Genomic DNA, 25,190 nt, shown 5'->3' with positions numbered 1-25,190 from the left:
AGCAAGCAGCCACCCTCCCTCCCCTCCTATATATGGATGTTTATGGTGGACGTATGGTTATCAGTGTGTGGTTATTGTTGACGTTTATAATAATATTTGTTGTCACAGCTGGCAGAAGACAATGAAAAGGAGCCAAACTGGGGGTGGGGGGGGGAGAAAAAAGGTAATGGCTACGTGTCCCTTGATTGGTGGGGCCTCAGGATGAGGCCTCAAAACTGAGTAGACCTACCTAGATGGGTAGGTCCTAATAGTCAGAACAGGTAGACTGGAGTGGGCTGAGGGAGGTCCATGCCTCCTGAAGCATTCCAGGATACTTTATACGGTTGCTTGGCAGCAAGGGCTCCCTCGCCTCAGTACGGGTCTGAGATGGGAGGCCCAGGGCGCTGTTCGAGCTACTAGTGGATCAGCTGACCCAAGGGGAAGGTTTAGGCTCCAACATTCCTTGTTTGCTAACACTTTGTTGTTAATGTTAAATAAAAAGCTGTAGCCTGTTTGCCAGTCAAATGAAGGGGTGAGCGTCATCCTTAGCCCAACTGCAAGCCTGCAAATCAACTATACTTGACATACCTTGTTTTATATATATGCAAAACAGATTTCTAGAATATTCGACCAAGGGAAGCATGTGCATTTATTTTTCCCCTTGAATGTATTAATTCAAACACACACAAAGAAATGGATTACATGATTTCTTTTTCTTTCCCTTGACAGCCAAACTTTCTAGCAATTAATGATATTATACATGACAAAAAGGGTATTTCATCCGTTCAGTTACCAGGCCCCCCCAGGACGCCATATGGCCCCTGTTGAGAATGGCTGGTGTAGACCTTAGTGCTGATGAGGCTGTTGCCAAATCCAAATCTCATTTCCATGCTAATATAGTTTAAGGGCACATGTTGCTGTCTTTGGTTTTTCATAAGGGTACCTACCTAGATGAAACCTATCAATCAGGGGAGAAATGCGATATACAGATTTTAAATAAATAAATATACTTCTATCTAACTTCTGTTTTTAAAAGGGATGGGATAGTTGGCCCTCTAAAACTTTGTTCAAAGGTTTGTGGGTATATCACCCATTCTTTTGTATTTATATTATAATGCATATCTTAAGTTGATATTATCTGATATTGTATTTGTGTGTGCAGTTCAAATATTTTGGCCACCTCATGAGAAGGAAGGACTCCCTGGAGAAGAGCCTAATGCTGGGAGCGATTGAGGGCAAAAGAAGAAGGGGACGACAGAGAATGAGGTGGCTGGATGGAGTCACTGAAGCAGTAGGTGCAAACTTAAATGGACTCCGGGGAATGGTAGAGGACAGGAAGGCCTGGAGGATCACTGTCCATGGGATTGCGATGGGTCGGACATGACTTTGCACCTAACAACAACAAATTTGTGTGTGCAAAATGAGAGGAAGCTATTGCTTCTTTTGACTTTTGGGCTGGTCTTCCCCCTCCCCATGTTTGGTTTTGACCATTGTTGATATGAATTTAAGCAAACGTGAGGAAAGCAGAGGAGGAAACACACACACACACAAGTAGGTAGGTATGTAGGTAGGACAGATGATAGATAGATAGATAGATAGATAGATAGATAGATAGATAGATAGATAGATAGATAGATAGATAGATAGATAGATAGACAGACAGACAGACAGACAGACAGACAGACAGACAGACAGACAGACAGACAGACAGACAGACAGACAGACAGACAGACAGACAGACAGACGCTCCCCCCCAACACCCCACACCACTCAAATATACTGAGACAGAGCATTGAGACTGAATATCTACTATTCTTTATTATTAAGGTTTTTATATTCTGATTTTGGCCCTATTGCAGAAATATATGTTGTATGCTGCCCTGAGCCTGGATTCAGAGGGGGGTGATGATGATGATGATGATAATATAAAAACTGGGCAACATACCGTGTTCTACAATCTAGTATTGTCGAATTTCGAACTGCTTTGCTTCATAATTACTCCTCAGCATTTCTCTCATACTATAATGAAAATCCTGGCATATTGGTCGCTCCGGCTGCCAAGTGATATGGTCGTGCCCTCTCCACAGGATCCAAGTACAAACATGCCTGATAGAGCCTCTCAAGGGGGAGGCCTGACTTCACTGTTACACTGCTTAACATATGTAGGTGCACCTGAAAGCTACAGACTGCCGCTTCCCATGGCCCTCGCTCGGGTACCTTTGGCTCCTCCGCCACCAAGGGTTAATTTTCTAATGGCTGTTTGCCGCTGATGCTGGCCAAGTTTTCTGTCGCCTGCAGAGAGCCACAAGCTGTGATTTGGAGCCAGAAAACACTATTAATTTCCTAAATACGAAGGATCACATATGTAAACTGTCTGGTTGTATAACCAGTTGGGCAGGTGGAAAAAAAGAGAGACTTTCTCTCAGAGAAAGATAGGGGATTATTTTTTCCGGCTCTCTTCTCACTTGTTTTCTTGTTTGTTTTCTTTCACAGCCTTCACAAAATTACCTAAGAGTGGCTCAGGAAGTGATGAAGAATAGCTACATCTCCTGTTAGCTACTAAAAATTCTTACTTACTGGGGCTTGATTGTAATATATTTGAGCCGGCCTATCGGTCAATCAGAGCAATCAAAAGGTGCCATTGGAGGATCAAGGAAGAAGATATAAGACATTTTACCACATAGTAAGCCACACCTGAATATGTTAAGAGTTTCTTTTTCATGTCCCATTGTAACAACGTAGACTATTTATGCACTGGGAACTTCACTGCCCCAGCTCCTGTGCAGGAGCACAAATTGGGGGTGGATGAGGTGCACTGGGCCAAATGCTCCCCCGTGTGGGTGCAAGAAGAGGTGGAGCAACCTGCCACAGCTAAAACTCCAGCTTGCAGCCCAGCATGAAACCTCCAGTGCATAAATGGTCATACTGGAACCAAAAACTTGTTTAAGAAATAAACAAGTATGCCATTAGCAGCCTTGCTGAATGAAATTTGCTCTGCTCACAGGAACATGCGTAGCTGCGTTCTACTGCATCAGAGCACTGGTCCATCTTGCTCAGTTCCGCCTTTTATGACTAGAAGCAGCTTTCCAAGGGCTCAGGCAGAGAGAGATTTTTTCTCCCCATCCTTACTTCTGCTTGCAAAACAAGTGCATTACAACTGAGCTAGGACCTCTCCCCTCCTCTGATTAACATTGCCCCCCTTCCAATTGACAAATTAGTTCTTTTAATCAATTAATGCACCAATTAAGCCAATTACAATTTACCATCTTAATTTTAAGCACATCTTTCTATTGATTGACTTAGCACTCCAATACCATAGCCAGCATACCAAGTAAGAGTCTGCCTTGAGTACGGAGTAAGGCTAGAAGAAAAGCTTCCCTAGACTTCCTTTCCTGAACAGGTGGGCACCATGCTCAATGGCAGCACACACACTATTAAGGGAAAAGGTTTCAGGTTCAGCTCTGGACTTGATCTCTGGTACTGCGTGTTGGGGAAAGGTCTTTCCATGCCTGAAACTTTTCACAGCCACTTTCAGTAGAATAGACCAAACTAGACATGATGGCATCCCCAGGTCCAACCTGTGGAATCTACCTAATTTTAAGGTCCTACTCTGGTGATTTTTGTTGTTGTTGTTAGGTGCGAAGTCGTGTCCGACCCATCGCGACCCCATGGACAATGATCCTCCAGGCCTTCCTGTCCTCTACCATTCCCCGGAGTCCATTTAAGTTTGCACCTACTGCTTCAGTGACTCCATCCAGCCACCTCATTCTCTGTTGTCCCCTTCTTCTTTTGCCCTCGATCGCTCCCAGCATTAGGCTCTTCTCCAGGGAGTCCTTCCTTCTCATGAGGTGGCCAAAGTATTGAAGTTTCATCTTCAGGATCTGGCCTTCTAAGAAGCAGTCAGGGCTGATCTCCTCTAGGACTGACCGGTTTGTTCGCCTTGCAGTCCAAGGGACTCGTAGGAGTCTTCTCCAGCACCAGAATTCAAAAGCCTCAATTCTTTGACACTCTGCCTTCCTTATGTTCCAACTTTCACAGCCATACATTGCAACTGGGAAGACCATAGCCTTGACTAAACGTACTTTCGTTGGCAGGGTGATGTCTCTGCTTTTTAGGATGCTGTCTAGATTTGCAATAGCTTTCTTCCCCAGGAGCAAGCGTCTTTTAATTTCTTTGCTGCAGTCCCCATCTGCAGTGATCTTGGAGCCCAGGAAAATAAAATCTTTCACTATCTCCATTTCTTCCCCATCGATTTGCCAGGAATTGAGAGGGCTGGATGCCATGATCTTTGTTTTCTTGATGTTGCATTTCAAGACAACTTTTGCACTCTCCTCCTTCACCCACATCAGCAGGCTCTTTAGTTCCTCTTCAGTTTCTGCCATTAGAGTGGTATCATCTTCATATCTGAGTTTGTTGATATTTCTCCCTGTAATCTTGATCCCACTTTGTGACTCCTCTAATCCCGCCTTTCTCATGATGTTCTCTGCATACAAGTTAAATAGTCAAGGCGACAGTATATAGCCTTGCCGAACTCCTTTCTCAATTTTGAACCAATCAGTGATTCCATGTTCAGTTCTCACTGTTGCTTCTTGACCTGCATATAAGTTTCTCAAGAGACAAATAAGATGTTCTGGTATTCCCATCTCTTCAAGAACTTGTCCCAATTTGTTGTGCTCCTCATAATCAAAGGCTTTAGCATAGTCAATGTAGCAGAAGTAGATGTTCTTCTGGAACTCCCTAGCTTTCTCCACAATCTAGCATATATTGGCAATTTGATCTCTAGTTCCTCTGCCTCTTCGAAATCCTGTTGATTTTAAAATGCTGCAAAATCCTGATTGCCTTCAGCCACATCTGTCCCCTCCTTCCTGCCTTTCCAAGTGCCCAGACAATTACACATGTACCCTGTGGTGGTTTCAGCACTTGAAAAGGCACAGGGTGGGAAATTGGAAAGCACCTTATTCTGCTACCTGAAATTTGCAGCATATTAAACCACCTCATTTGACTGTAAAAGGGCAGCACCCATGAGTTGGATGGAGGGATGCCCTCACATTTAGTGTGGTCCTGATGCATTCCTGTTTATAAAACACAAGACACATCCCACAAGCATCTCTAATCACAAGGGGGGAGATAAGGTGGACAATTATTTAGAACTTGGCCCTGCACCTTCTTATGCAAGACTTCTTGTGCCTTATTAAGCAGAGTTACACTCTTATAAGCCCATTTGCTTCAATGGACTTCAAAGGCTTCAAGTCTTCTTAAAATGAGACTGTTCATTGGCCAGGGCTGTGCCCTGGGACGTCAAAATCTATCTGGCTGGGCACTGTTATCTTCCAAAGGGAGGGCAGAGATACACCACCAATGAAAGGGAGTGTAGAGATATACTACCAGATGATGCATACATCCACCACAGACATTACAAGGAGTGGTAGGTTGGGAAGAAGATGTTGAAACCAAAAAAGCTTGAGACAGGTGGGCTTCCTAACCAGTTGAACAGAAGAAGGTGCCAGAGGCTGAGAAGGTGAATGGGGCAACTTTCTGTTAAGACATACAATTCCCAAAGAGAAAGAGAGAGAGAGAGAGAGAGACAGAGAGACAGAGAGACAGAGAGAGAGAGAAAGGTGGTCCCAGATTGTCCTCACTGTGTCTTCATCTGTTATCTGGACTGCAGGACCCACTTTGGAGTCAGCCCTTCCTCGCAGCTTGGAATGTAAAATTTGTAAATCAAATAAATGGATAACATAGAATTAGACTTCATGTCCCAGTTACGAAACTCTCAAACTAGATTCTGCTCTAGATATTTCTGTTTGCTGTTCTTAAATGGTTGTGTAATGGGACCCTACAGAAGTGAATGTGCACCTGCATTTTGGAAGTGCTATTCTGTGAGCAAACCTGAAGTATAGAGTTGCATTCTCTTACTGGTTTTGGCAGAGTGTGGCAAGGTTATCTGGCTTCTGTGAGCCCAAGATCAAGATGCTGTAAGATGCTCAGGGTCTTAATACAGGTCCTCCAGTAGCAAAGTCCAGCCACCTTAATCCCTTTGCCATCATCTGACTAAAAAGATTACTGGACTCATTCTTCCAGCACAACAGCACTACCAGTGCAAATGGCTGAAGGGTGGTATTGCAGCTTTCAGACCAGCAGAGACCAGGTAACCTAAGGAATCAATAGGGATTATAGATGTTATTATAGCCATTGATTCTAGCCTGGTTCCTAAGACCTTGGAGCATTATACTAAATTGAAGGCAGGACCACCTCGTTGATTTCCTGTAGAGCCTCCAGCCACCCCCACCTCCTCCCCCAACATCACTATTCTAACAGTTCTCCTGTCCTCACAGTGCATGGAGTGCCCAAGAAAAATCAGAGACAGGTTAATAGAATCCCCAGATGACACATTTTGATTTTGATAGAATGCATTTCTTGTCACTACCAGCTCCAAAAACCCAGTGAGGCTGCACACCCGGTGAATGGACCAAACAGAGAGACATTGAAGCAAGACTCATTTGATATGAATCTAATTTTCTAAGGACTGGCTCAGGTTTTTTTTTCCCCACCATGAAGCAACTTAAGCAACCTGAGGCCTTCAACAAGAAGGTGGAAGGAACATAAAGCCAGTGTGGTGCAGTGGTGAGAGTGCTAGACCAGGATGTGAGAGACCCTGACCTGTGTCCTTGCAACAACCTTGAGTGGTACATTAGGCTAGAAAGTGGCTGCCCTAAAATGTCTCCAGGGCACTGGGCGGGGGGGAAATGTCTGAATATGGCCACCCCCCTTCTAGTATGACTCTCCAACAATGAAACCACACTGACTGAACCGTCAACTGGGGGACCATGAAGTCCTACACCCTGCTGCCAACTCTTAGCAATTTAACTACAGCACCTGTCTTTCTGACATACAAGTTTTGATCTCCCAACCTTTCCTTATTTCCTTTTGAAAGCTGATGTAAGCTTCCTTCATCCTATACTGTACATTTTGTTACAAAGCACAAATTTCTTTGGCTCCAAAGCGCTGACTTGTAGGGAGACAATGTGCGGCAGTCTTTCCATTTTCAATAATGTGAAGAGAGAACTAATGAAGGTCTTTATGTAAATTTCTCCTCCCAGTTATCAGGTACGAATCTTCACACAGAAATCTGTCACATTTTATAAAAATTCTTTATGCTATCAAACACTAATGATAACTCGCAGCACACCAGAGCCCATGGAGAAGTTGCTTTGAAACCCTTCATAAAAACTCCATTCCACCCCACTAGCAGAAAGCCTTGCATTTCCACTCCCATGGCTAGAGTTTGCAATTAGCATAGAGCAAGCTTCCTCTGCCCTCTGCAACCATCATGTTAATTACAAAAATTACACTGTGTTTAAAAGAGTAATTAAGAGACTGACGGAAAATCTCAGAACTTTTTTCCCCACATTCTGAAGCCAGGTCATAATAACATCTGTAAAAAAGGAGAAGGCATTGCAGATTCTTCTTTAGAAGCCTTCACAAACACATATGAAGATCTCTGCTCACATGAACTCTGGTGGGGTTTCTCGCTGTCCTTAATGAATAACATGCTTGGCTTGGAAGGCAAATAGCTAGAAAGTAAACTCAGTTCATTAACTGAACAGAATGGGGAACATCAAGAGGTCTGGCTTGTGGCAATCACAGCTACGTTAGATGTAGTTAGGATACTACAGCTATACCACTGAAATCCAGCATTTTCAGAGTTGCTGCCTAAGAAGACAACTTTTTTAAAGAAAATGTAGATTTCTGGTCTGAACATCTAAGGGCCAAACTAGACAAGATGGCATCCCTGTGTCTGGCCTTGGAATGCTTTCATATCTAGTTTGATCCTAAGACATGTTGAGAATTGCAAAACTAGTTTCGCTAAGATTCGCAAACATTCTCTAGTGGAAGATCATTCCATGCGCTGCAACTGTCAGCATTGAATTTCACCAGAAGTGAAATTTCAAGGAGGTTTGCTCAGTGAAATTTCACAAGAATCAACACAAGTTTCCACAATTACAAACTACATCTCAGGAGATATTTGCATCCTTCCGGGGTTTTAAAAAGGATGTGACAGAAGAACCTACGGGGATGTCTTGTAGGATTGCTAGCCTTCAGAGGATGGCTAAAGATCTCCTGGGATTACACCTGATCTCCAGGAACTGACATCAGTTCACCTGGAGAAAATGGCCCCCTTGAAAGGGGAACTCTATGGCATTAGACTCAATGAAGTCCCTTCCTTCCCCAAACCCTACCCTCCTAAGGTTGCACCCTTAACATCTCCCAGCCCAGAGTCTTGAAGGAGCAATATGTGCACACTATAGCCACCACAGCAACAGCTGGGCCATACACTAACTTTAATTGTGGCAGCTGGATCAATCGGTGGAGTCTGGTTTGTCTGCAAAGAATGAAGTCAACAGTTCATCAAAGCATTAATAACAATTTTTTTTGGGGGGGGGGTGCTATAGATTGCTTTAACCAGGTGTCAGGCATCATTCAGAGTTGATTCCTATGGATCTGTTGCACTAACAGCAGCACCCTCTCGCCAATATTAAGCTTACAATGTCCATTTTCTTTCAAGTCAAGTGTCTGGAATGCAGTTATGTCAGGTGGTTTTTATGTCTACAAAGTTGGCTGCACTCAGCATGGCAGGCAGGGGCTCATTGCTCCTACTCTCAATCTACTGGATTGTTGTAGTTATGTGTATCTAAGGGTCATCATTGGCATGTCTCCTATCATTTGAAATAATTACCTTTTGAGTGAATCCGCTGTTTCTGCACCTGTGGAGCCAGCATCTGTCAGATAGTTAGATGCTTAGAGCATAGTGGTCTGGACTATACCTCTCAGACAGCAGCACGAGAATGCAAAAATGACTTCTGCAATCCCAATGAATGCCCCAAGAGGCATTCCCAGCCCCAGTGGGTGACCTACAGGAAGTCTGATCCTTCCCCAAATCAGTGGGGATGGACCTTCATCTTCCTCCCCTTCCTGCCACCCCCCAGCTTGACACTGGGTGAGGATTAATGGGACTCGAGGCAGGTTTCGTCCAATTCCCATAGTGAAGAGACTTTGCTTGCATTGTTATGATGTCCCTGACACCCTCTCTCACATTAATTTTGTCTGTCTGGCCCTTTCTGGTCAGCATACCCAGATCCAGGACCTTATAGCCAAACTAGAGCTGACTTGCAGAAACGAACTGCAAATCATCAAAGTCCTGCTTAGTGAGAAGAACCATGTCTGACTGGCTAAGGTTGCAAATATATTTTGTACAACATTAAGGCTTAACTCTGCGTTTGTCAAAATCTTAGGATGTGTATTTGGTTTTCTGTGTACACCTTGTATGTTTACTTGAGCTGTGGCTACCTGTACGTATTTGAGTTTTTATTCCATTAAAGGTAATCGATATCATTGGGTGAGGAGTTTGAGTGTTAGCCGCCTGCCTCTTTGCAGCCCAGGAAGGAAAGGAAGGTAGTCAGTGGCTTCCCTTGAACTTGGGGAGGGGGAGATTGTCAGGCTTGCCCAGTGTATGCTGGTAGCACATGAAGCCTGATTTCTGCCCTCCCTGCATTCCTTAGTGAGAGGCCAGCTTCATTACTTTGGGGAAGTTGTGCAATCTTAAAAATTACATAGTGAAATCTCCCAGAGTCCCAAGAAACAATTAAGGGAATATGTACTGATATCACTTGTACAGTCATAAGGTTCCGGAGTATGTGTGTGTGTGGGGGGGGGGAGGGGTGGTATCAGAACTCTTTCACTAAGTCCCAATAGGCCTGAACTCACATTGCTTTCTGTTTAAAATTATATCTGGGGAATTAATAAAGATCGCAGTTATTTTTGTGTTTAATTGCATCTTTAAACAACTGAATAAACATATAGTCACATTCATCCCAAGGCTGGCACAGAAATGAGAGCTGCTCTTCATGCCTCCATAACCACTACCAGGGGTAGTCAATCTGCGGCCCTCCAGATGTCCATGGACTACAATTCGCTGGCAGGGGCTCATGGGAATTGTAGTCCGTGGACATCTGGAGGGCCGCAGTTTGACTACCCCTGCTCTAGACTAATGTCAGATGGAGGTGCCTTGAAGACGGCGTGGAGAAAAGGAGAGATGAGCCAACTCACAGGATTTTCTTTCTTTGTACAAATGCTGGAAAAACCCCTCTCCTTTGGAGTGAGGGGTCTTTTGGGGTGGCACACTCCTGGACATATTTTCCTTATTAACATACATAGTCTGGAAAATATCAGTATTTCTTGATGTTCCCAAATCCCAATACTGGAATCGTATTTGAATTTAGTAATATTCAGGAATCCTGATTTTTTTTTTGGGGGGGGGGTCCATTATACCCCATGGGGGCCATTAAAGTCAATGGTAAATCTATCCTGGTGCATATTCAGTGGTGATGGGAGGGTGATGTAAAGGCACCAAACTGCTGGAGCATCTTTTCAAAAGAACACTCACATTTCAAAAAGATTGAACCAGGGGGTCCTGTTGTTATTATACTATTGATACAATTTTTTGTACTGTTATATCTGAATGCTTCACTGTAGTGTATTGTTATGAAAGTTATAATGTAAACCACCCAGAGGTGAAAGGGAGGGCAGCAAATTAATTAATTAATTCTATGGACACCCAAAGAAGGTGCCCCTATATTCCATTGTTTCCAATGGGGGGATAGCAAGGCAATACAAGCCCAGAAGAGTATCCCAAAGAATCTTTACAGAAAGTTATGTGGGAGCGGGGGTTGGAGGGCATTTTTGCAAGGCCAGCAACAGAACCAGTGTAATGAGCTCAGAAGAATAGGTGTACCTGTGACAGTTCCAAAACTGTCTTGGCCTTACTGCACCTCACAACCATCCATCAAGCCCAAAAAATAACTAACAGTAAAATAAGAAAACTATTTTTAAAATGTTGCTCTGTCAAATCAGTAGCTATTTTCACTTTTCTCCAGGCAGGCAGGATCTGATCTGAAGTCCATAGCAGAGTGTCTTTTAGGTAGCTGGTTCAGGATCAAAGCAGCAGTCATAGCCAGTGAACAATCTCCAGACCTCTCTCAGTGTCTAGTTCAGCCAAAAAAAAGACCAAACTTCTTTGAGCAGTGTTTCCTCCTAATTTGAAATCCTATTTGCCAAAGTGCCACTGCTTTTCCATTCCCTCCCTCCTGTTCCTTGGGAAATGGGTGGGAAAAGCAAAGTAGTCACATTTCAAGCCAGCAACCTTGCAAGTTGCAAACATATAATGCAATGGCATTTGCAAAAGTATTGCAATAATGGTTCAAAGGCACTAGAGCTCCCCCTAAGGTGCTTTTACCATTGGGCTGCAAAGATACCTCTTCTTCCTCCCTCCTGTTGTCCTTGAAACCAGGGTGAAAGTTAGGAAAGAGCCCTAGAGAAGAACTGAAAGTTAATCCCATAGCCCTTTAAACCACTCCGCCAGCAGCTGAATATACTTGAAAAAGCTGGGGGGGGGGGGAACAGCTTTATTCAGGATCAGCTATACTGGCCAGGTTCTCTGGTCTGTATTCATCTTAAACAATTCCAGTAACCCCTAGTTAGGACATAGCTAGCTAGACAATAAGGTAAGACAAAGAGTTGTCCTAGGTAGCAGATTTTTTTGGGGGGTGGCCACATCCACATCTCCTGTCGGTGCCATCTTGCCAGAAAATGCAAAGCAAGGCTTCTCACATCCCAGCTTAATGGGATATTGTAATTGCAGGCTCTTAGAAACCTGGGGTTTATGCTCTCATTCTATATCTATTTATATATTTCTTGGCAGAGCCCAAGAAACTAAATTTGACATAGAACACTTCCAGTGGCTTGGCCTGACAAGACACCTCCAGAAAAATCACACCAAGATATTATGAGTTTAAGAGCAGAGTGATTTGAGAGACATCTCAAGCAGAAATGTGGGGTGCTTGACACTCAACAGTTGTAACTAAATCTAAATATTAACACAGAAAGCTCATTCTCTAAAATTCACCCCTTTCAGCCACGAACAGAAAAGCAATTGGAGCTTATAGTCAAATAATGAATTTAAAAATATAGATATATTTAGACTTTCAAGTCGGAAAATTTGAGTGAGAATTTCTTCAACACTATACTGTGGACCTGGAGCATCATGTGAAAATCTGATACTTGTTCCCTGCAAATTCTTTTCAGCTATGATTTCTACCCCCCTCGCCCCCCCAAAAAAACATTTTGGCCAAATTAGCACTATCAGTGTTTGAAAGAAGCTTTTAAATGTATGTATCAACATAAGTTCTTAGAGGCTACCACTCTTAACCACTACCCCAAGCTGGCAGCAATCCTGTGGTTCTCAGACACTGAGCAGCAAAATATGAGGAATTACTATAATGCCCAGCTTTGAAGTTCAAATATGCCACCTGTTGTTAAAGGAAGCCGGACCTTTGGCGTGGCCCAACAAGGGAATTTCTTCTGTTCATTGGTTGATGAAGCCATGAAGCTACAACTCTTGAGATTCAAGCTAACAAGCTAATCACAACATCCTCATACCTCATTTCCATCTTCCATACATACTCATTTCTTACATAAACTACAGAGAAGCTGTAGATAAATGATCCGACTTGCATAGTATATAGCTTTTATTTTTACAAAATATTTGCTTCCAGCAGAGTGTATCTTAATTTACAAATGCTGAAATCTGTCATTAGGAGTTGACCCAGCCGCGTGGCATTGTCAAATGCAATAACGTATCTTTTAATAGTTTTATATCAAGGAAGGATATAACATATCATTAGTTTAAATGTATTTGCAAGCAATTACCCCCACCAGGATATTTGTGAATGCTCATGCAAAATTGATGAAACCCTGACATGCTTAAACATTGTTCATTTAGCTCAATTCCTTATGTATAGAAGAAATAGCATAAATAATTTGTCTGCCACTTGGAAAACGGCCGTTCGGTGTTCTCGTTCCCTTCAAGGTTTCCATCTTGCCTTCTAAACGATAGCCTTTGGTAATAATTTTTTTTTCCAGGAGGGGAGCAGTGGGGGTAGGGGACCGAGTTCCTTATATGTTTAATTTTCAGTGGGTACACGAGATTATTTATTCTCCTTAGTACAGCTCATTGCGGCTGTTTCAATGTGAACTAGATTTACTGTATGTCGGCTGCTTTTCCCTTACAAAATGGGATGAATTATTAAATGGGAAGAGGTTGTCTGACAACAGGTTTTTCCAGTGCTTCACAAAGGAAAGACCTTTGACATTCAGCTGTCTTTTGCAAAGAAGAAAGAGAAAATCAATTAAGTCACTGTGTTGCAGTTCAAAAAATAGCAAGCTGTTGTGCCAAAGACATGCTTACCTCGGAGTGGTTGGTACATGTGTTGTGTTTTCTGTGGCATTTACAGGGGAGTAAGTTAGTTTTACCCCCAGGGTAGCAGCCATCTGCTATCCCTTAGAAGACTGCTATCTTCTCTGAATTTAATCTCAATTGCTCTGCTCAGCTAAGTCACCCATCTTTTGACACTCAATGTCCAAATGTCCGTGACTCTAGAGAGTCATGCTTGGTGGCTACTCCCCTTCCTACAGATGTCCAACATAGCTATAACTCAGAGAAATTGCATTAATCATTATCAATAACACCGCTATCAAAGTACATGGCATTTTACAGAGCAGAAAAGGGTAGATCCGTGCCCTGAGGAACTCACAGCATACAGTTTGGCATAAGGGAGACAACAAAGGGAAGGGAAGGTAGTAGAGGTGGGGATAAATAGAAGAAGTGCATTCATTAATTCTAGATGCGGCTGATTAGCTTTGGTAAGGAAGTGGGGGCTGTGTAGAGTTACCATGCAAGGTTCACTTTGGGGAAAACATTCATAACAAAGTTCAAATGCCTGCTCCTTGGTACAGTCAACATTAATTTCTTTTAAATGAGGCTATGCTTTTTATAACTTGCAATAATCAGAAAGGTAGATGCTTGTGAAGAAATATCAGCAATGTCCTGAAATTACCCCCTCATCTTCCATAAATGGCTCTCTTCCTGTGATGTGAATTACGAATACATTGATTAATTTTCTCCCCTTAATTTATGACACAAATAGCCATGATCACTCCAACACAGCTCACTGGTGGCTCAAGAAATCAAACCGTTTAATTTTGTTTGTGTTTGCTTTCCCTTCCAATTCAGTTGCTGGAGTTTGAACCTGGCTGAAGAAAATTATGGTCTGGGAAGAGGTTTGGCAGCACATCTAAATTAGGGAGAGATTCAGTATTGTTCCCAAGACAGTGAGAGTAGACTAACATGTCTGCAGTAGATCTTGGATATAGTGAAATTGTTGTACCCTACACAAGCTAAATAGTACCCTGCTGGGCCAACCATTATGATTTAATGGAAAAAAGAGATCGATGTATGCACCTATGACTTACTACATAGTTATAATGGCCTGATTATGAGTGTTGAACCTTAAGAGACACTGGAAGATCTGTTATTGGGAACCCCGACCCCCCAGTTCAGATCAGGATCATACCATGTAGAGAGGAGAGTTTTGAAGAAGAATTGGTTCTTATATGCTGCTTTTCTCTACTCGAAGGAGTCTCAGAGTGGCTTACATTCACCTTCCCTTTCCTCTCCCCACAAATGACACCCTGTGAGGTAGGTGAGGCTGAGAGAGCCCTGATATTACTGCTTGGTCAGAACAGTTTTATCAGTGCTGAGGCGAGCCCAAAACCACCCAGCTGGCTGCCTGTGGATAAGGAATTGAGACCCAAGTGATTCTCAGCATGAAAAGTAAACAGTAACATCCCAGAGATCCATTTTACTAATGTAATGACCTTTCCCCTTCTGTTCAGGAGAAAGCTCCTTATGCTCCTTATACCACCATTAGTGGAATAGATCTGTAGGGATCCAGCTCATCATGGTTTCATAGTCCACATTCAAATCTTGTTCAGTTCTTTTCCTTCCAGGTAAATATTACATGCTACATAAGGTTTTATGGTATGGTTGCCAATCAGCTAAAAAAAACTTCTCACCTGATTAGCTTCCTCAGAGAATAGTACTCAAAGATGTTTAATGCAATGGGGGCAAATATGAAAAGTTGGCAACTATAGATTATGTAAAAGCTGGATGAAGGCCCTGTCCCTTTCTGTCATTTACCACTCTCCTGTCTGCTTGTTTGGTGCATGTGAAGAACAGTCAACAGCCCATCAGAACCCCTGGGTGGCTGAAAAGCCACATGGGAGGAGTTGGGTGAGAGAGATTAAACGGTTACACTGTCTACTTACCTCATTTGAGAGTATTAGGTGGGCGAGAACCTGTTTCAGGCCATTAGGGCTCCCTGTCTGCTTTGAGTGTGAGCAAACTAGGTCAGTGGATGTTTGGGGGGATATTTTGTACTTCAGAGGGGTAAACTGATCATTCTTTTTAAGGAGACTTTGGAAGTCTCATTCTAATTCCGCAAAAGGACCAATGTTGCTAAATGTTTGCAGTATGCCGAAACACTATATTTAATAGTGGAATTTTGTCATTCTGCGCACCTTCAATACTAGCAGAATATTGAAGTCACAGTAGTGGTCTATTCATTCCCCACAGGTTTCCAGTCTCACCGGAATCGCAACAAAGGAGGCGATATTTTTCTTCCCGCCCTTGGCCATCAATCAAACAGAACAACCAATGAACTGTTGTGTTCATGCTCCCGAAAAGCCCCTTTCCCTTTAAAAACTGTTTTTTAAAAAACCGAAAACACCAGTAGCTACGGATATTTGTTCATTCAATGTCTTAGAAAGACCTTTTTCACTGGCATAGGTGCTGGCGCTTAATCGTTTACACACTCTTCAAGTAAAAAAAAAATTCCCCCCGATGGGTGCAATTTCTGGCCGAAATTACGGGCAGTATCAAACAGGGGGCTGTATTGTGCTCAGAAACTTTAAAGACAGTTGCAGAAGGGAACTTTGTTTTAATGTTAAGTGGAGGAACTTCAGCCAAAGAAGCCTCGCTTATTCATTGTTTTCGCCGGTTTAAGGGGAAAAAAATGTCGATCGCATCTCCGGAAGCTCGGGGGTGAGAGCTAGGGAGGGACATTCTTTCTACCACTATTTTGAGAATGCACATGTCTTTTGTTGATGTGTTGTGGCTTGTGCTCAGAAGTGTAGTGGTTTTTTCAGGGGGAATCCACTTTTCTGGATTTTCCCCTAAGCGCTATAACATTCCAATCGTTGCTAGAGTTTGGCGGTTTGTTTACAACATCATGAGGAACGTTAAATTAATAGTGTTTACAAAAGGTAAGACTTCGGCTGCATTTAAGTTGTGCGGAATGGCCCTCAGAATCTGTCTTCTGTGAAGAAGCAGGCTAGGATAATGAATGCCTGAGAAAATTGCCTAAAGATCTATAGTGTCTGAGAGGAAGTCACATTTGCATTGTGATAATCCTGAGGTTGAGGGAATTACTTCAAGAATAAAAGGTAAGGATTTCGACTGTTCTGTACACCCAAAAACTTAAAATCTAAAATGTTACAACTTTATGCGCTCATCAAAAGATGTGCATTACCTGTAAATAATTTTAAGCTTCTTTACTGGACCTTCTTATTTCTCCTATCCCTAGTAATGAACCAAAGTTACGATGTTTGTTTGTTTTTAATCCTGTTTCTCTGATATCTAAGATACATTAATTGCATTCACAAAGCCACTTGGGTTCAATCTGTCAGTAGAAGGCTGGGATAGAAACCATTCTGGTCAAACTACGCAGTACACTTTTTCTTCTTAAACAGCCTTTAAGACTCTTGACTTCCACAGGTCCCATATTTATTCCACGTTCAGGAACAGCCCCATCTGTTTTTTAAGATAAGAACAGGAAAAAAGAACAATGAATTGGGGGGTGGGGGATGACAGAGGTTTATAAACGCATGTGCAATGCTGGGAAGACTGGGCAAAGAGACATTTTTCAACCTCTTTCTTAGTAGCAGAAGTCAGAGAATCTCCCAATCAACTTGATTGGCAGCAGGTTGAAGACAGTCAAAAGAAGAAATTGCTTCAACATGCTAGGCGTAATTGACTAGTGGAATTAACTGCCGACAATGTGATGATGGCCACTAGCTTATTTTGCAAAGGATTACACAAATGTGCAGAGGACGAAGCACTTCATTTCATTTCTACAAAAGAGGCTGTCAAAGATCTGCTAGCAGCTAGACCACAATAAAATGGTTTGAGGAACATGTAACTCTTGGCAAGTCATGAATTGTGTTGGTCAGAACCATGCCTTAGTCCAAAGGTAACCCCCCCCCCCTTCATACACACACACACACACACACACAACTTTTATTGCTGGTACAGAAAACCCTGGGAGATGACAGGTCTCCCAGCCCCTCCCCTAGATCTGTGAGGGCAAGGAGTGTCTCCAACAAATTATAATGCCTCAAGAAGAGTTGACACCCAAGAAACTGGCAGTAACATAACCAAACTGAACTCAGTTTGCCATAGAAACAAAACACTGCAGTGGGGGCCCCACCTAAATAGGTCTGCCAAAGTATAACAGATGAATCAGTACAACACAGGAAAATACCAGCATGGCATAATGGAAATCCAGTATGGTATTTACTGTGATTACAGTGCCACACTAGGATTGTGAGATCCGGTTTCAAATTTCCACTTTGCAATAATCCCTAGGTACCTTTGGCCACTCATACCCACATACCATTGGTCTATCAATGGAATCATTGTTTATTCTGTCTGGTTTTAGTTTAGAGATCTTTCACATCAACTGCTGCCTGATCCTTTTAGCTGGCAATGCCAGGGATTGAGCATGGGGCCTTCTGCATACAAGAACAGACACACTATCCTTGAGTCTCGTCCCATCCACTGAGCCATTCCTAACCATCATCCTTTCAGACTTCCACTGTAAAAATTGTCTTCCAGACAGGAGAGGAAAAAAAAAAAACAGTCCCTGATACTCAAGTAGATGCTGGCCTAAAATGTATGGATGAAGTCTTCTTGCCCCTAGTGAGGACTCCATCTCCCTCAGTTTACCATACATCTGCTGAGGGGAACCATGAAACTTCTCAGGGGCCTCCCCCTCACTCCCTCTCTGCCTCTAACAGTAGATTTGCTCTAGGTTTTATGGTTAGCTTAGGAAAGTCCTGGAGATTTGAGAGTAGAATCTATGGTATACCATACAGTGTGCCCTCTGAAACTTCCATTTTCTCCAGGAGAACTGATTTTTTGGTGTAGTGATTAGGATCAGGAACTTCTAATCTGGCAAACCAGGTTTGATTCCATGCTCCCCCACATGCATCCAGCTGGGTGACCTTGGGCTCACCATGGCAATAATAAAGCTGTTCTGACCAAGCAGTCATATCAGGGCTCTCTCAGCCTCACCCACCTCACAGGGTGTCTGTTGTGGGGATAGAAAAGGGAAGGTGACAGTAAGCAGCATATAAGAAAAGCAGCATATAAGAACCAACTCTTTTTCTTCTCCATCTAATTTGAAGATCAGGTGTAGTTCTGGGAGAACTCCAGGCCCCACTTGGAGGTTGGCAAGCCTACCTCACTCAGATTAGCCCTGTAATACTGGATAATCAGATTAGCCAGTATTAGACTGGCCTGGTTCCCTAGATTGTTCCACCCATGCCCAATTATCCATCCGCTCCCTTCTGCTCATCCAGTGGGCCTGTGTGGTAATAGTTATTTACCACCATCATTATGACTGAGTCATTGTTTATGGGGTTTTAATGGGGAATTTTAATGGTTTTAATGTATTGATTTGTAGTAAATTATTGTGAACTGCCGCAAGCCGGTTTCCGAGAGTGGCGGTCATACAAATCAAATCAATCAATCAATCAATCAATTAGGGGGATGTAGATGTCCCATGTGAAAATGCTCAGGAGGTGATGGAATGGGACTTTCCTTCATGGCGGTTGCTCAAAACCTTGCCCCAAACCATTCCACCCATTATTGCAGATTCCTGCTTTTCAGACAATGGTTTCTATTAAAAGAAAATCTGCTGCTCCTCCACACACACACACACACACACCACAAGTGTCAAGGCAATGCTTGTTAACTAACCATGGCCACTTACCCATTTTGTAAAGGCCAAAGTCATTTGGCAATTTAGAAAATATCCTAAAATGTACAGCAGTATTAGAATGTGGTATGCATGGGAGTAATATAGCCACACATTCTATTTCTCTCTGAATGTAATTTTATTGGCAACATTTATTTTATTTTTGCGAGAAAGAGAGAGAGTGTGAAAGAATCGTACTTCAGAAGAGAGCAACTTCTCCTCATTAGACCTAGGGACAGGGATGAAATCCCGTTCTGCCATATTACTTACTGGATTTGGGAGTTCCAAGTTAATGGAAATGTATACAGGATGTGTGGAGGGGACTCATGAGGACAGACCCTGGGGTTTTTCTTGTGATCTCATTTCTCAAATGCATACAGCAATAGATACTGTATTTAAAAATGAAAAACAGAGACGTTTTAAAGGGATACGTATTTTTAAAATTCTTTCCAGATTGCAGAACAGTACAAGGGTACTTTTATACCATTTAAAGCAAAGAACATTTAAAACAAAGAAACTCCTTCAGAACTACCATTCTGGGTGCAAGGTGTATATATGGTATGTGTGTGCCCATGCATCAGAACATTGTCTAAATATGCATGCCCATTATGTGCTGTCAAGTCACTTCCTACTTATGGTGCCCCTATGCATTTATGACCTCTCAAACAACCTCTTGTTAACAATCTTGCAAACTAGGGGCTGTGATTTCCTGGACCTTGATTGAGTCATCTCCTGCTGGGTCTTTCTCTTTTCTTGCTGCCTCCAACTTTTCCAGGCACGACTGTCTTTTCCAATGAATTGTCTTCTAATGGAACCAAAATTAGGGTTGCCAGGTCCCCCATGGCCCCCAGCAGGGAGCTGAGGGAAGGGTAAGGTTACCAGATTGGTTGGGAAACTCCTGGAGGTTTGGGGGTAGACCCTAAGGAGGATAGGGACCTCAGTGGGGTAAAATCCCATAAAGGAGAAGAAGAAGTAAAACCCTCTGAAGCATCCATTTTATATAGGAGAACTGATCTTTGTAGTCTGCAGATGAGCTGTAATTCCAGGAATCCTCAGGTCCAACCTGGAGGCTGACATTCCCAAATAGCCACAGTTTAGAGGCTTCTCTAAACTGAGCCTCATTTTAGCTTCTTGGAGGAATTCAGGCTTGACTTGATCTAGAACCTATTTATTAGTCTTGGAGGAATTCAGGCTTGACTTGATCTAGAACCTATTTATTTGTCTGTAACTCTCTTCTCCAGCACCACATCTCAAAGGAATCAATGTTCTTCCTGTCAGCTTTCTTCATTGTCCAGTTTTACCATAGTAATGTGGAATACAGTTACATGAATTATTTTGACCTTGATCACCAGTAACACATCCTTACACTTAAGAATATTTTCTAGCTCCTTCCTGACTACCCTTCCCAATCTCTATCTTATGCTGATTTCTTGGTTGCAGTCCTCCTTTGGGTTGTTGACAGAGCCAAGGAATAGAAAATCTTGAACCATTTCCATTTCTTCATCATCAACCATAAAGGCGTGTAATTCTCCAGTAATTCAAGATTTTTGTCTCCTTCCTTTTCAGCTGTGTATATAAAGGCACACTAGGTTTCTATTGTGGGGAGAAGAAAGGGAAGGCGACTATAAGCCGCTTTGAGACTCCTTCGGGTAGCGAAAAGCTTCATATAAGAACCAACTCTTCTTCTTCTCTTCTTCTCTTCTTCTTAATGTTGAGATTTCTTTGTATAATGTATAGTGCATCTATGGAAAAGCAATAAAAATGTTCAGGGAAATACATGGGTCATGCTTCTATATCTGGGTTGCCAGATCTCTAGTGCAGGTGCCCCATTTCGTGGCCGTTGACAGTCAGGTGGAGAAACACCTGATGTTTTGGCAACATGCCTATGTGACTTCATCATGACCCAGAAGTGATGCAGGCATATCAGGAGCAGTGGGGCAAAACACTGGATTTTAGGCATAGAGTTTTTGCCCCCAAACTTTTGCACCCAAACATATCTAAGGCATTCTGAGTCCTGTTGGAAGTTACATGGGCACATTGCTGAACTGTTGGGTGAAACTCCCTACTCCTGGTAAGCCTATCCCAAACCCCATCCCCATCCCCCCCCCAGTGGTCAGAGGGGATCTGGCCAACTTATTTTATATGTGGTTCTGGGCCACTATGTATTGGAGCCTGGAGTTGCTCTGCATAAAATAATTGACATTTGGGATATAATTGTGGGGGAAAGGTAAAGTGATATTTCCGTCAGTGAGATTCCTTTGAGATTGGGCTTGGATGCCAAGGGACCTAGATAGCTTTAAAAAAAAAAAGCTTTTTCTGAGATTTTGTCCTTTCTATGCCCTCTGTTTTAATCTTCCCTTATAAGGATCATTTTGGACTCTGGGCCTAGCTCGATACTGTTGTGGATCTGTGGCTCGGCTGACCTGTATCTTTACAGTGACATAAAAGTAATTAATATAATCACACTGAGTTTTTCTATGCCTTCTGCAAAGAACTTTCAAGGGAATGTAGCAAGGATGGAAACTGTAATGATATCACAGCATATGTTTCTTTTCTAATGATGCCTGTGGGAGATGTAGGTGGGTGCCCTGGACAGAGAAACCCTTCAAATCAACTTATTTTCAAATTAATAGAGGGTGACTATAATTCTTTTTTGCAACATGTATTCCTTCTGTGTATTACTTATGAAACAGGAAACCATCTGACAGTCCCTGAAGCCTCTTACAACTCTATGGTCTCTTCCTCTGGAAGAAACAGCCTGAAACGTGGACTATGTTCTCACTTGCAACAGGCCAGAAGAATGGAGACCATTTAAATTGTAAATTATTGAAACCAGGAGTGAAGTCAACATGGTATAGCTCCATCATGCCAGCTCTTGAAAGATAGGCAGGGTTTTCCCTTGGAAGGGAGATCTCCCAGGAAGACTGCAGAGAAAGGCAATGGCAAACCTCCTATTTCTCATTTGCCTTGGCAACCCCTTGCTGGGGGTCACCATTAGTTGACTTGATAGCACTTTAAACAGGCAAAAGTTATTGTGGGACAATTTCAGTTTAAATTATATATGTATATATATATATATATATATATATATATATGTATATGTGTATATATATATATATATATGTATATGTGTGTGTGTATATATATATATATATATATATATATATATATATATATATATATATATATATATATATATATATATATATATATATATATATATATATATATATATATATATATATATTAAAAAGACTAAACAAAGAGGAATCTGGATTCTATGACTGTGTACCTACTGCCTATTGAGTATCAAGAATCATGACTGGAGTTTGCAGAAAATATCTTCCCACATCTATCTGTCTCCTGCATAGGGCTGCCAGCCCTGGGTTCAGAAATACTTTGAGGGTGGGGCCTTAGACAGGTGGGGGAATGACTTCAATGGGAGGATAGTGCCATAGAGTCCCCATTCCAAAGTAGCTATAATCCCATGAGATCTCCAGCCACAACCTGGAGATAGGCAGCTCTACCCGTACAGTTTCCCGTACTAGCCAACACCGTGCTTCTGATGGACAGGAGATGCTGGGGGGACTGCACAAGGGCTGTAGCATATGATATCATCTGTTTGCTCAAAGGCATCATTGGGGCCAACCAAATTGCTTTCAGTTAGACATCACAGAAGCATTACCTATAGCCAAAGAAACATGGGAGGGTTACCACCCACCCAAAACAGATTTGTCACACCAGAGCCTGTAGCAAGATAAATAAACGTGTGTTTTCAACTTGCGATGCTTGAAGTGTCAGCATAAAGAACTGATTGCCTGGAATGATCATGTCTGGAGAAAGCAGTGAACTGCCAAATTGAGTGAAACCTGGAAAGAATAGATAATCTGAGGAAATTTTTAATTTGCAGTTCCATGATTCCCCACAAGGGACAACATAGCATAGTTGTAGGTGATCCTGGTTTAAACCTCAATTGTTCCAGTCCTCTCTGTCCTGACAGCAAAAATACTGGTCGCAAAAATAGTTCTCTCATCCCATGGGTCAAGCTACGGGAAAGGAAGTAAGGAGACAATGTGACACAACTGAATGTTTGGAGAACAAGTTGTCGTTTTAGCCCCTTCAGGTGTCTGAGTGTTTTTCTGGGCTTTTGCCATGTTCTGACATGCTAGCTATACATGCTGTGTACAATGGGATATAAATATTAATTTGATAAGGGGGCACAGAACATTTCAAACAATCATTTACTGAGGAATAGAAAACTACCAACTCCCCTGAAATGCCAAAAGGGTCTTCTCCCTAAATTCACAACCGTGTATTGTTTTGTTTTTACTACATATCATAAAAGAACACCTAAGAAGCTTCCCCCCCCCCACTTCTTTTCATTAATTCATAAAGTGCTTGAGGAAAAGAGCATGTTTACCAAAATACATAGATAGAAATAAAATGAAGGATCTTCTGCTTTTTGTCTAACTCCCAAAGAGAAACTGTGCTTCTAATTAACGCAATATGCTTTGGTGGGCTCAGCATCTTTGTGTGTGTGTGTGCGTGTGTATTCTTTTGCCTGTGTGTGTGTGCGTGTGTATTCTTTTGCCTGATATTCATGAATCACTTTCTGAAGCCTTTATGAATCTTATAAAAAAAGTCAAATCTACTCCTGAAGAAATGCCATAAGAACTAATGGTGTTACTCCAGGGATGAAATTGAACCGATAATACTATTGATCTACTTTGTCTTCTTTCAAAGCATTGACAGGAATTGAGTCCAGATAAACAATGGAATGATTGGGGGGGGGGGTTAAATGTATGAAACAGTGGTAAAGGTCTTAAGAAGGCACACACTCCATTATCCGGCAGAGGTGATGGTGCTGGGCATCTGACATTAAGGTTTGACAAAAGCAAAACAGAGAACAGTTTAGGACTTTGCAGGAGTCATCACCAAAGCAGCAGGGCTTTCCCTCCTAGAAGTTGAAGGTAAAACTAAATACAAGTCTGAGATTTGGTAAAATGTCAGCATGTAAAGTTGACTTATGCAATAACAAATGTTTACACATCTCGCATAGGAAATCTGACTTTAAGGTATGCCTTAAATGATCCCTATCGAGCTCTTGACCTGCACAACATATAATACTCATGCAATATGTCCAGGCCAAGGTCTGTGCAAGCACTGCAATCAAACCTGGCATCCATGATTGTTATTATCCAGTCAGGGAACCACTGATGACTGCAGACTCCAAGCCTGACAGTCGAGTCAGTTACAATCTGGCAAGATGAGACAATCAAGGTTCTGCATTTTGCTCTTGGTAGATACTAAGCACTACTGAGTCACAACTCAGATGTGAACCATGGTGCCCCCTCCCTGCACCATTTCCTGCAGGGAGAAGTAAGTTTCCTCACTGGAGCAAACACAGGATAGGATACAGCCAGCTCTCTCATGCAATCTTACACAATTCCTCTCCTTGTTACAGTCCTGACTCCACGTTTTGGTGCAGGTCCCATGATCCTCAGCATTAGGGTTGACACTTCTAGATTTGGATATACCTCAGGATTTTGTGGGTGGAACCAGGGGAGGGTGGGTCTTTGGGAGGTGAGGGATCTCAGCAAGGTATAATGCCATAGAGTCTACCTGCCACATAGCAAAAGGTCTTCAGGTGACACCAGGCTGTATAAATCAGCACACTTTTTAAAGTGGAAAAAAGGGATAGTCTATTCCTCCCTTTTTCACCAATGGAAAAGTTTGTTGGATCTAATCAATACAGGCAATTGGTTATTTCTTGGTAGGCTGTTTTTGACTCAGTGGTGCATAGGTTGTGCAAGATCTTCCATTAAAAAATTCCAAATCAGCACTGGGAAGGGAACAAAAGGCTCAGAATTCCAGAAATAGTCCCTAAGCTAGTGTTTCTCCCATATTTCTCAGCAGATCTAATTCCAAATATTGCCAATGTAACAATTCATTTATATCCCTGTCAGTGTTTCTACTGTAAAGGGAAAGGCATGACCAGGAGTTAACTACGCAACTGCTATCTAATGATCCTAATTTCCATGATTTTAATAATAATGAGCCCAACCAAACTGTTAAGTTGCACTTTTTACCTCAGCAAAACTGAGCTGTAATTGTGTAGAGAATAATTTTATGGGTGAATTGTGCCCTATAATGTAAAAGATTAAAATAAAGTGCTCTAATATACAATGTCCTAACAGGTGCAGACACTTACCTGGGCAA

General features: G+C 42.3%; 2 long non-coding RNA genes across 3 annotated transcripts in view; one reads left to right on the top strand and one right to left on the bottom strand.

Moving 5' to 3' along the window:
• Window positions 1-1,193, top strand: part of LOC143835487 (uncharacterized) — a 32,534-nt gene extending 31,341 nt beyond the window's left edge. Inside the window, exon 3 of the long non-coding RNA XR_013230173.1 lies at window positions 1,142-1,193. This is a non-coding gene — a long non-coding RNA (uncharacterized LOC143835487). The remainder of the gene's footprint in view (window positions 1-1,141) is intronic.
• LOC143835437 (uncharacterized) overlaps window positions 1-25,190 on the bottom strand; it is an 80,978-nt gene that overhangs the window by 15,377 nt on the left and 40,411 nt on the right. The window contains exon 3 of one of the 2 annotated variants that reach the window (XR_013230152.1): window positions 16,543-16,744. The exons of the other annotated variant lie outside the window; for it this stretch is intronic. This is a non-coding gene — a long non-coding RNA (uncharacterized LOC143835437). Of the gene's footprint in view, window positions 1-16,542; window positions 16,745-25,190 lie in introns of those variants that run through there. 2 annotated transcript variants of the gene reach the window in all.

The sequence above is a fragment of the Paroedura picta genome, chromosome 1 (assembly GCF_049243985.1).
Source record: "Paroedura picta isolate Pp20150507F chromosome 1, Ppicta_v3.0, whole genome shotgun sequence".
Classification (NCBI taxonomy): Eukaryota; Metazoa; Chordata; class Lepidosauria; order Squamata; family Gekkonidae; genus Paroedura; species Paroedura picta.
Note: the sequence above shows the minus strand (reverse complement) of the source record. Positions and strands in the feature narration are given on the sequence as shown.